The sequence below is a fragment of the Strigops habroptila genome, chromosome 3 (assembly GCF_004027225.2).
Source record: "Strigops habroptila isolate Jane chromosome 3, bStrHab1.2.pri, whole genome shotgun sequence".
In the NCBI taxonomy this organism is placed as follows: Eukaryota; Metazoa; Chordata; class Aves; order Psittaciformes; family Psittacidae; genus Strigops; species Strigops habroptila.
The window spans coordinates 15,281,957-15,293,827 of NC_044279.2; positions in this window are offsets into that span (position 1 = coordinate 15,281,957).

An 11,871-nucleotide genomic window follows, 5' to 3' on the forward strand; every position below is an offset into this window, starting at 1 on the left:
GATTGGTGAATGGCAGGGGAAAGGGGAGCTGCTCTTTTTTACCATCCAGCTATCAAAGACAAGAAGAAGGTAATTTAGAGCTAACAGAAGGATAAAATAAGAGCAGGATTTCCAGCAGGGCTCTCACTGAAGGGCAAGGAGGCAAATGCTTCTTGGGCTGGGGCCAACAGCACCTGGGAGCCTCCACAAGCACAAACGAGTGGTTGTCCAGGCTGGGTAGAAACCCACAGCTGGAGGCCTGGGGAGGTGATCCTCCAAACAAAGGTCAGAAAAGCAATCAGTCCATATCAGACTCCCCTTCAGACTTTGAAAATGTCTTCCCTGTCTCATTTCCCAGGATATTTGTAAGAAGAAATGGTCACATAGAAAATGTGCTTGGAGCGAGTGTATTTGGGTGATCCAGTTTGGTTATCGATTGAAATTAAACACTTGATCTTTGTAATGCCATAAACCCTTGTATTCCTGGGACTGAAAGCTCAAACCTAAAACAGTATTACAAAGTGCTGCAGAGTTTGAGGAAATTCTTCACTTGTGATATATCTCTTGCAAAGGCATTAATTATAATTAACTTCTAAGGATTCATCATTATGAACATAGTAGTACCTTTTCATACCTAGTGTCTTTCACGAAAAATGCATTCAAATATTTGTATTCTCTTAATTAGCTGCCATTATGATCAAAATTACCTTTTACGTATGGCTGCACTTGCATGATGCAATATTTTCCAAGGTCTGTTGGAAAGACTTTATTTATGACCCAGGATGGGCCTAAAATAAAAACCATATTTCTAAGTACATCTCATAAATGTGAGTCGGCTGCAGTTTGATGTCACTATCAGTACAAGCACTGATTAAATATTGTTTGTCCTGTGACATGCCCATGGAAAAACAGCCACACAAACATGTGTGTATTCCTTCATTTCATTAAACCACTCTGTTTTTCTAGCCTATCCATCCCTTTATGTACTGAACTAGGTACTCAGAGCCTGGTTTAAGCAGCACTGAGGAGTCAGATTGAGGCTTGGTTTGGATTGGCAGGGTTCACTGTCAGGCTTCTTCACGGGGCTCAGAAATCAGCCCCTCCAAGGAGGAGGAGCAGGGAGATGTCCCCACCACCCTGATCCCAGCCCTTCCCCTCCTCCTGTCAACCCACAGGGAAGCAGAAACAGCTGAGCACTCTTCTGGGCTGAAAACAGACAATTCTGGGCTTGATTTAGTCACATGAGGTAAAAAAAGTATTTATTAAGGACAGCAGATCATACCTTCTCTTGCCAACTCTTGCCTACAGATCATAGCTTCTCTTGCTTACCTGTTGGAAAATGAAACATTATGGTGTATACATGAGGCCATTGAAATCTAAGGTTTTTCCAAACTGGTGCAACCCAATTGAAGAATGTCGTGCTCAGCCTTGACTGCCTGGCGCACCGCAGAGTATTTCATTAATATTTAAACTCTGTCTTTTGAATCTTATCCAAGAAGCCATGGCAAAGCTTTGTGATTTAAGCAGGGTTGTATAAGCAAGACAGTGCTGGCGGGTCCAAGCTGCTGAATGGCAGAGCTTGCATGCACTCCTGCAGACCAGGAGCTTGAAGGCACATGAACTAGACATCACATTGGATGATCCAGTCTTGTTCCAGGTTGCTGCAAGCAGTACTGCTGGTGAAGCTATCACACATGAGAGCTGACCTGCCCAGCATCCTGGGAGGGTGACTTGAGCCATGCCAGAAAGGAGTCCTGATGTGCAAGCAGAAAACCTATTTGCCTTTGTATCCATGATTAGGGAGCAGTGGCAGTAACAGGGAGAGCCACAGACCTGGCAGATGAAAGTAACTTTGATGGAGTGCTAAGATTATAAATGGTTGTGGAAGACCATCCACAACCGTCCTATGACCTCACGTGCCTTGTGCTCACAGAAGGCAAGAAAAATGTGAGTAGTTTTAGTATGCTGAAGGCAGGATGGAGAAGATGAAAGAGTATCATGTCTGTGGCAGAGGAACGAGGTGCCAGCAAAATGTGTAGAAAGAATAAATGACATGTGCAGAGTAGTGGGTGTCTCCTTAAGGCACCGACAAATTGGTGTCTAAATCTTCAGCAGGAAAGACTGAGGATGAATATCCCAGGCACCTGCTCCTGGTTAATGCAGATGTGAAAACCTGTTTTTCTTAAGAATCAATACGTAAAGTTCTCTCCTCACTTTCTAGACATCTGTGTCTGACCGTGCCAGATTCCTTATGTACCTTTACGAAAACACGAATGAATACTAATGATTCCACCACAACCATTAATCAATGTTAACAACAATGCAAACACAACCATTAGACTGGCCTGATCATACACAAAACTGAGTTGGGGCTCCTGCAGTCACTGTAAACCATTCTTTGTGTATATATTTGTATTTTATTATGTTGATATCAATATTGATATATATAAAATATTTTGCCTTGACAGTCTAAAAATACAGCATATAAAATGCCATTGAACGCTTGTATTCCTGATTTGCATTTGAAAACTAATCCAAAATATAATTCTTACTCAAGTATTATTTGTTGACATAAATCTGTGCTGATAATGTTTACACTCTCTCTGAAGATAAGGTGTTTGTAAATATACTTCTTATTTAATCACTCCAATTTTTTGGAAGATAATGGTTCAATTAGAGGACCAGAATCTTGATTAGAAGAACAATTAATAGTGGTTTAAGTGTCATTTTTATTACTACTGTCTCATTCTACAGTTAAACATTACCCAGAGTATCTCATTATTAATGTATTAATGATAAAATAGCACTTGCAATATTTTAGGGCCTTCCACTTGAGATTCTTGAATTGCTTTATAACTGTTAGTGTGACTTTGTAACAGCCTTCCATAGTAGATAAACAAATGACATTTGCTTTACTTAAAAAAAAGTGAGGCATGTAAAAATCATTCAGTGCTATATGAAAGGATGTTTTGTTGATAAATATTTTGGAAACTTCCTTTGCAAGGGAGCCTTTCTCTGTGAGTGCCCAGACAGCCCAGTGTAGCTCTTGTTAGAGGCAGATATTAGCTCATAGCAATCAATATTCTTCATTGTTCTAGAATTAAAATAACCTTGACTGGGAGAAGCCTTCTGAGAGCCTGACCAAGCTTTCAATTATTTCAAGAGGAAAAATACCATCCTTATGTTCTTGCTTACTCATGCTTCGAGTCAGTAGCAGGTCCTTGAAAATATTCTAGGTCTTAAGATCCCTGGGTTGAAAAATCCTGCACTAGAAGTCTGCTTCGTCCTGCAGGCAGGGAAGCAGGCTGTGACAAGCAGAATGGGGATTTTGCTGGCAGAGCTATTGCTCTTGTGTCACGATCAGAGTGGGGCTGGATTACTGACGTGGTTTTCCACTGCCCTCACTACCAACCAGCTCAGAATCACTACCATGTCCCTCAGGAGTCTGCACTGATTTGCTCTATAACTGACTAGGTCATACAGGGCAGGCAGCCATGTCCTTGTGTGGGTTGTTGTGCCTCAGCTATGTGGCATGGGTGTTAGGTCCTATTGTTCATGTGCTGCCATCCACAAGGATGTCTCATCAGATGTCTTCCTTAATTGTTTCCCAACAATATCTCTTTAATCCATTTTAATTATTGATTAGGCCACCAGCAAGAATTTCAGAATTGCACTAACTGTGGTTGAGATTGTTTGGGAGGTCTGTGAGGTCTGTGAGCATTGCAGGTATTTGTCGTTAGTCTGTTAGACATTAATATGACTGTACTCAGCAAATATGTTAAGAATGTGCTATATAAAAGGCACATGTACCTTTGTGCAAAGGACACTGACTGGGTGTTTCTGCTCTTCCTAGCAATCAATATTAGAAACAAAAGAGTGTAAATGAAACTAGAGAGAACCAAATTCAAAACCCATAAAGGGCATCCTTTTTCTCTAAGTGCCCAAATCATGGTGAAATTCCTGCCATACGGTGCCGTTGAGGCCAGTAGTCCAACAGGAATTTTGCAAGTGAACATTGACTTCCCCACTTTGCAGCTGCACTGTTCCGTGCTGAGCTGCAGGTCTTTGCAATAAGCTCCTGTGCATAGAATCTGCTTCAGGGTGAATTTGGGATGGGTTTAGTGCAAATGGTTCAGGTATTTCTAAGAATACGACTTAGGAAGACTGCATTCCTTTTCTGCCAGTTTGTATCTTGTGAAATGTCCACCTCCGCCCACTAACACTCCAACCTGCTCCATGCAGAGGGCCTCAAGGCTGCAGACCTGCTGAGAAGGGACAAAACAAAGCCAGGTATCTCCTTATTTCTTATTATCACTTTTTTAAAGAGCCTAGAAACAAACACTAGTTAAATAAAACTATTAAGATTGCAAAATAAAGCATCCCAGATTAGGATGTGACAGAATTCAAGTTGCTTATGTGTGTATGCATTGGATAGAGACATTAACTGCAGGATGTCATGGCTGTGTCCTACAGGACCCTTCCCTTTTTCAGATCAAAAGAAGTCTCTGCTTACAGATGCTGACCCTGTACTTCAGGCTACTGCTTGGTGACTTTGTGATGTTGGAGCATCTGATGACCCAGCAGGGCAGTGGGGATAAATCTGCCCAGGAGTTGGCACAGGAACGTAACTTTCCTGGGTGCTTCTTTTTTTATTCAACTTGGAACCAACCTTGGATCCACAGACATCCTCTTCCCAAAGAAGCTGAGCTGTGCTGAGCTTCTCCAGGCACTCCTATCACCCTGAAGCTGTGTTTAAGAGTATGGCTGCACTTCACCCCCAGTCATGTAGACATACCTAAACTGGCTAAAACTGGTTGATTTAGATGCTGATAACAGAAAACAGTCCAACTTGCACGTAGTTGCATATAAACTGCTCCACATCCTCTTCTCTGCTCTGCAGCTGCTGGGTTCTTGTATCCAATATTTTTTTGTATTCTTTTCATCTTACTGGCTCCCTGGATCACTTGTGACTACACTTTAGCCTTCCTCTGGTGCTAAAAAGTTGCCTGCAAGTCCATGGTGCAAGGAGACTTCCCTGTTGAAGAAGTCATGGGAGTAGCACAGAAGGTCTGTCCAGCCTCCTGCAGATCTGGGTCCAGGAGTGTTGGCAGTAGAGCACATTTGTACTGATATCCAGTTCAAGATTTGGAAAAGTGACTGTATGTAAGCATGTGAAGTGCTTTCTAGGACGCAAATTACAGTGAAAGACACAACGCATGCCTTGTTGGGCTGGAGTGGGGCAAACAAAACTGCCAGAAGGGCGCACAGCCCTACTGTGGGCAGGCACATGGGCACCCAGAAGTGCATTCCTAGAGCCTTCCCTTGCTGTAAGCCCCACTCAGCCACTTGCTCACTCCTCCATCCAGTTGGATGGAGAAGAGAATCAGAAGGGTAAGAATATGAAAACTTGTGGGTTGAGATAGACAGTTTCATAGGTAAATATAAAGCTGTGCACACAAGCTAAGCAAAACAGGGAATTAATTCACTACTTCCCATAGGCAGGCAGGTGTTCAGCTATTCCAAGGGAAACAGGGCTTCATCATGTGTCATGGTTACTTGGGAAGACAAACTCCATCGCTCCAAATGTCCTTTTTAATCCTTCTTTCCCCAGCTTTTATTGCTGATCACAACATCGTGTCATATAGAATATCCCTTTGGCCAGTTGGGGTCAGCTGTCCTGGCTGTGTCCCCTCCCAGTTCCTTGTGCACCCCCAGCCCACTCATTAGCAGGGCAGTGTGAGGAGCAGAAAAAGCCTCAGTGCTGTCTTTTGAGATCTGGAGAAGGACGGGACGTTGGAGTCTTGATGAGTGTGGAAGGATTTTCTATATTTTTAACTGAAGGAGAAAGGAAAGCCAAGGAAAACCGAGACTACTTCAACGCTTTTATATACATTTTAGTACCTTGAAGATAATAAAGAGATAAGCAACAATGAAGAGACACTTTTCAAGGACAAATTTTATCAAACTTATAAAATGTTCTCTTTGACAGAGTAACGAGACCAGGGTAGATCTAAAGTAAATGTGAAACTTTCTAATTATAACAATACTAGAGCTGAGGAATAGATAGCCATCAGCATTGTAAAATCTCCTTGGAGCTCCTAAAAAGCAGGTTAGATAGCCTTGGGGATAGCTGGGCAGGTGCACAGCATCTATGATCCAACTTGTTCCCATTGCCTCTATCACCATTTTTTCTTGCATTGGGGAGCCCAAATTGGGTGCAGACCTTTAGATGTAGACCCACAAGCACTGAATAGAAGGAAATAATCCCTTCTCTCGACCCGCTGGCTACACCTTTGGTCATGCAGCCCAGAAGGTTGTTGGGCTTCATTGCTGCCAGAGCACATTGCTGGCTCATGCTCAACTTGGTGTCCACCAGTCCTGCCAGGTCCTTTTCTTCCAAGCTGCTTTCCTGACAGCTGGAACAGCCTATGCTATAGTATGGGATTAGTGCCTCTCAGATGAACAACTTTGTTGTAATGTACTATATTAAGACACAAGCATACAATATCACAAGCAAACAGTAATGCTAATATAACTAAACTGTATCAATTACAGTTCATAAAGGGCAAACTGCAGATTAGCACTGTTCATGCACCTTGACTTTCATGTTGTCAGTTGATTTCCTGCGCTAGGTCAGGACGTTCTCACATCCAGGTACCATACAGTGCTTACTGTGTTAATACTGCAGCAATCTTCGGTGCCGGAAATAGTCTGTTTATCACCCTGTTATCACTAAGAAAGCTCAAAGCTGCACAACAACATTACACTTCAGGGAGAACTTTGACTTTCATGAAGCCAAGATGATCTAACAATGGGAATTTATTACTTGGAAGATTTTCTGTCTGAACACAGAAAATGTCCCTGATCCCTGGTGCAAAACTTCTTGTTAGCCACAAACTCCCCTTGCTCAGGGGATTTGAAGGCCAGATCCTGGATTAGTAAAGCAGAACATGAGAAAACCTATCCCCTGAGTAGAAGTGTGCCATTTCCTTGAACCAATACATATCTTTTGAAGGGCATCTGTGAGTTAATTGCTTTGTTAATTCGGTTCCATCTTTATTTTAATTACCTCGTTTGCCAGAAAATTAAATACTTCACAGTCACTACACTTGTAATGGCCTTGTTTGAGAATAAAAGTGAGATTTTAGTTAACACGAAAACATGTGTGGAATCTTTGCACCTCAATTTAGATTTACATGTTTTCCAACAATAGAACCAATGGATTTTATGAGTATTTTAGAAATACAAAATATTTCTAGCTTTGGGTTTGTTTTTTATTAAGAACTTTAACTTTGGACTGACAGCTTAAAACAAATGAAAGTGCTTATTCTTAATGTGAAAGTTAACTGGCACTTTATGATGAGCTCTGGTATAAATGTTTATTAAGAAGTTTAAATGGACAATGGCAAATTGAGCACAGGAAAAGGAAAATATCAGCAATACATAATCCTATCCTACTTCTTATTGCAAAGACTTTGTATTTGGGTCACTGCACAATTTTATCCAATATTGAATAATTATTTTTTGTGTGTGTGTAACCTACTGGGAATTGGTTATGTGAAATTCAGACTTTTTTCCTATGTTCAAACCAGGCTTTCTTAGGCCTCATCTGTAATCTCCTCTCTAGCTAGGAGGTCACAAATTTTCAGAGCTGAGTAATGTGCAGGGAACAGAATTTTACAAGGTACACTGAATTACTGATATGCAAAACCACTCACCGCTATTGAGAAATATTTAATACCCAGGAAGAAGTCAAATGGAAGGAAACTGCAGGGAAGGACATAAAGCTCCCACTTTCTTTAAGCAGCATAGACTTGGCAAAGTTAAGCAAACTGATGACTAGAGGGAGATTTACCTCTGCCTCCTCTGAGGGGCAGCAGCCCAGTTGTGTCCCTGGGATGCCCAGGGCAGGGCCCAGTGGAAATGCCCAACTAGCACCCAAGTTCTCCGTGTCCATGGAGGCTCTCCTTCGTCAATGGGGTGAGCTTTTTCCCCACCAGGTTTGGCTAGCTCAAAGTTAGATGCTTAATGTGGGTCGCCTGGATCCCCTCACAGCTCAGTGGACAGCAATGCTACCGTCAGCAATTGGAGAGCAATCCTTGACACTCACCTTGGGACTGGATGAATAACCCTCTCAATTTGCCAGTCTTTCTACATCTCCCATAGGAGCCCTGAAGACAAGCTTTCTATTACACCTGCTAAACCAGATGTCAGACCTTGACAGCTGCAGTGAGGTGACGCAAATCCTGCCTTCATTGCTACCTTTCTCTGCATAATAAAAGCAGAGGCAGGAATCCTTAATGGCCCCAAGGAAGATTTTGTTGGCCTTGTTGTGTGCATGTAAGATAGGCAGTTGGATCTCGTGGGTGCTTATTTTCAAAGGCACCTGCTGACCACTCAGTGAATTTAGGAACTTGCTTCAGGAGGATGTCTTCACTAGGTGCCTAACATTTAAATGCAAACGAGAGTCACTCCCTCAGGTGAGGCAGTTGGATTGCACCTCACTAACAAGCCACTGCCAGGGGCGGGGTGCCGCGTGTTTAACCTTGGTATATGACAAGGTCTTAGGTATGTCATGGTTCAGCTTGGACCAATGCCCTGTTCTGTGATTGCCATATGGTGTTAGAGAACCCAAATGGGTCCTGCCACCAAGCCCAGCTCTGGTACCCTTTTAGGGGCTGAGACTCCTTTCTAACTTTCCTTTGGCTTGAAAATGCCGTGATTCAGCCTCCCTGACCTCCTGCTTGCCTACGTGTGCTCCAACACATATAGAGCTCCAACTAGCAGAGGAATGTCCTCTCCGCTTAACTTTCCTGCAAGCGTTTGGGAGCCACAGATCTTTGTAAAATACCTCCAGAACAGAGGACATACCAGGACTCCTGATATGCTTTCGAGACACTTGTCCTGCCTCTTCAATGAATCTGAGGTATGCTGCTATTTTGCATCTGGCCCCATCTCACTTGCCTTCCTCCTTCCTATTTATCCCATATTGCCCACATGTTGGTGCAGCACCTCAAACAGAGGTCATGGGCTTGCTGTAGCTTTCTCTCCACTTCTCTCCTCAACTTGCTTTACTGCTTTAGTGATAGGAAGCTTTTCTAAGCAGAACAATAAGCGGAGCAGTCTGCAAAACAGTATATTACTTTGCTTTGGACAGCTGCCACCCCTGTTTCTTTCTAGATATACCATACCCTGCCATGGTGCTCACTCTCACCAAAGAAAGTTTACTTAAAGGGTTTACAAAAGATTGAAGGAATAATCTGAATATGTGTTTTGTTAAATATGGCTTTCCAAGGTACGAGACACTGATGGCCACCATCCAATCCTTGGGTAGAGTGTGGTAGATTTTTTAGTTCTGTTTTCCCAAGCCAGAGCCAGAGTAATAGTCTGTCCAGATTTATAATCTTGATCTGTACAGATAAACATGTGTGCATAGGCATATATGTAAGAAAGCAATTTGTGATGCAAGAAAATATTCAGTTACTTCAAAGAAATATAATACTCTACTTCTCTTTAAAACATCCTTCCAGATCTCTTAGTCTACGCAGTCATTTTGCCCTCTGTCGACTTCTGTATGTACCTGCAGCTTTCCTCCTCTAGCTCCAAGTCATAGCTGACTCTTGCTCTCAGGGCAGCTAACCAGAACACTTCATGATGCAGTTTGCTTTCCTGACACAGAATCACAGATGGTTGATGTTGGAAGGACCTGTAGGGGTCAGCTGGTCCGACCCCGTGCTCAAGCAGGGTTACCCAGGATCAGTTGCATAGGACAATGTCTGGATGACTTTCAAGTGTCTCCAAGGATGAAGACTCCACAACTTCCTTGAGCAACCTGTGTGAGTGCTCAGCCTTACAGTGAAAAAGTGTTTCCTGATGTTCAGAGAGAGCTTCCAGTGTTTCAGCTTGTGCCCATTGCCTCTGGTCCTGTCACTGGGCACCACTGAAAAAAGCCTGGCTCTGTCCTCTCTGTACACTCCCTTCAAGTATTTATATATACATTGATGAGATCCTCCTGAGTCTTCTCTTCTCCAGGCTGAACAGTCCCAGCTTTCTCAGCCTCCTCTCGCAGGAGAGATGCTCCAGTCCGTCATCTTAGTGGCCATTTGCTGGGCTCTCTCCAACATGTCCACATCTTTCATGTACTGGGGACACAGAACTGGACCCACCACTCTAGTATGTCTCCCCAGTGGTGCTCAGAGGGGAAGGATCACCTCCCTCCACTTGCTGGCAATGCTCCTCTTCGGGCAGCCTGGGATCCTGGGGGCCTGTTTTGCTGCAAGGGGACATTTCATGTGTACTAATGAATGCAATAAAAAGCAGGAGTGTACCCAGGTACCATAACCTCAGTGTTCATGAAAGGAGTGCCACAACCAAAGAAAGGTGAAGTAGAGTCATGCCAGGAGCAAAAGGACAGAACAACACTTGGGTGATCATGGTTTACAACTATCACAGCCCTGAAGGCAATCCACTAGTGACCTGATCTTCCTCGTCTTTATTACTCAAAGATGTAGAACCTCAAGAAAGTATTTTAACAACCTCCAAATTCCAGCAAATTCCCCATAGTCCCAGCCACTAGGATCCCAAGTGACACACAGTTAATAGCCAAGGCTGTTCAGAGGTGACTGCCAGGCCTGTGGCAAGTGGGACAGAGAGGTCCCTGCATTCCCCCCGTGCTCCTTTGCCTTTCCACTATCCCCATCCACCAGGACATGCTTTGATGCTTTCTGCATTCTCTCAGGTCCCCTCCACACTGGGTCTTGAAGCAATCACCACACAAGCCACCTTCCCTTTGGTGGCCACAGTTATCATCAGCATCCTCTCTAATCTGAGAAAACTAAACTTCACAGTGCAGCATGAACCCATGGCTGAGCCCTCTGGCTGGGACAACAGGAGCTCAAAGAGGTGCTGCATCCCTGCAGTGATTTCCCCATGGGGTTTTCCAGCAGCTCTGCTGGGGCCCCAGTTTCCCTCTCGGAGGGGTGCAGTGATGGGCAACCCTGTCCTGTTCTTGCACTTCCTACCCAGACATTGCTCTCTTAGCCAGACATGACGTGCCCAAACTGTGTCCTTCAGAGCCTCCAGTCATGTCTTATTGCCGAAGGTGGTCTTGTTCACTGCCAGCAATAACAATGTGCTCATGGCATTCAGATCTATGTCTGAAAAAGATTTAATTTTCCTAGAAATACTCATGTGCTGCTGAGTGTTGCCTGTGCAGAGGGGATGGCTCCGGTACCCTGCTGCACTCCAGAGCAGACCGGGGAACAGGCCATGGAGAATTAAAACATGTTGACGGAGTACTTTCAGTTAGCTACAGCTGGAGGAGTTTTGCTTTTTGTTCTCTCTGGTTGGTTCATTAGCAAGGATGGGAAGAAATGATGGGGCCATGATCCTTTTTGTTGCAAGCAAAAAGTTGGGGACTGCGGGATGTTTTCTCATTAGCCAGCCTAAGAGTTAGGGATTTAAATGTAAAAATACCAGACACATCCAGTCCCCAGTGTTGCTGGAGGTGCAATCAGAGAAATTGTTATGTATAAAGAAAGCAGAGGAATTCTGCCCACTGAATATGGCCTTTCATTTTGAACCCAGGCGCTTTCACAGTGTTAGTAGGTACCGGCACCTTCAGTAGCTAATGTACTTTCAACAGATCTGACTGTATTTTATTAATAGGTGAACTGCTCTTCTCCCAGGTAGTTCTAAATAATTTAAGTCTGCTCTAATCAGAAAGCCTGACATTTGTGAATATTATGCATCTCTTCTAATGGATCTCCAAAATTTGTGCTCAATTATGTTCTCTGTATGGGAAACAACAGAATGATGCCACCTGATGGAAATCTTGAATGTATGCAAGAAATTAAAAAGTAAGCCTAGAAAACTTGAGAACTCTTTTTCACA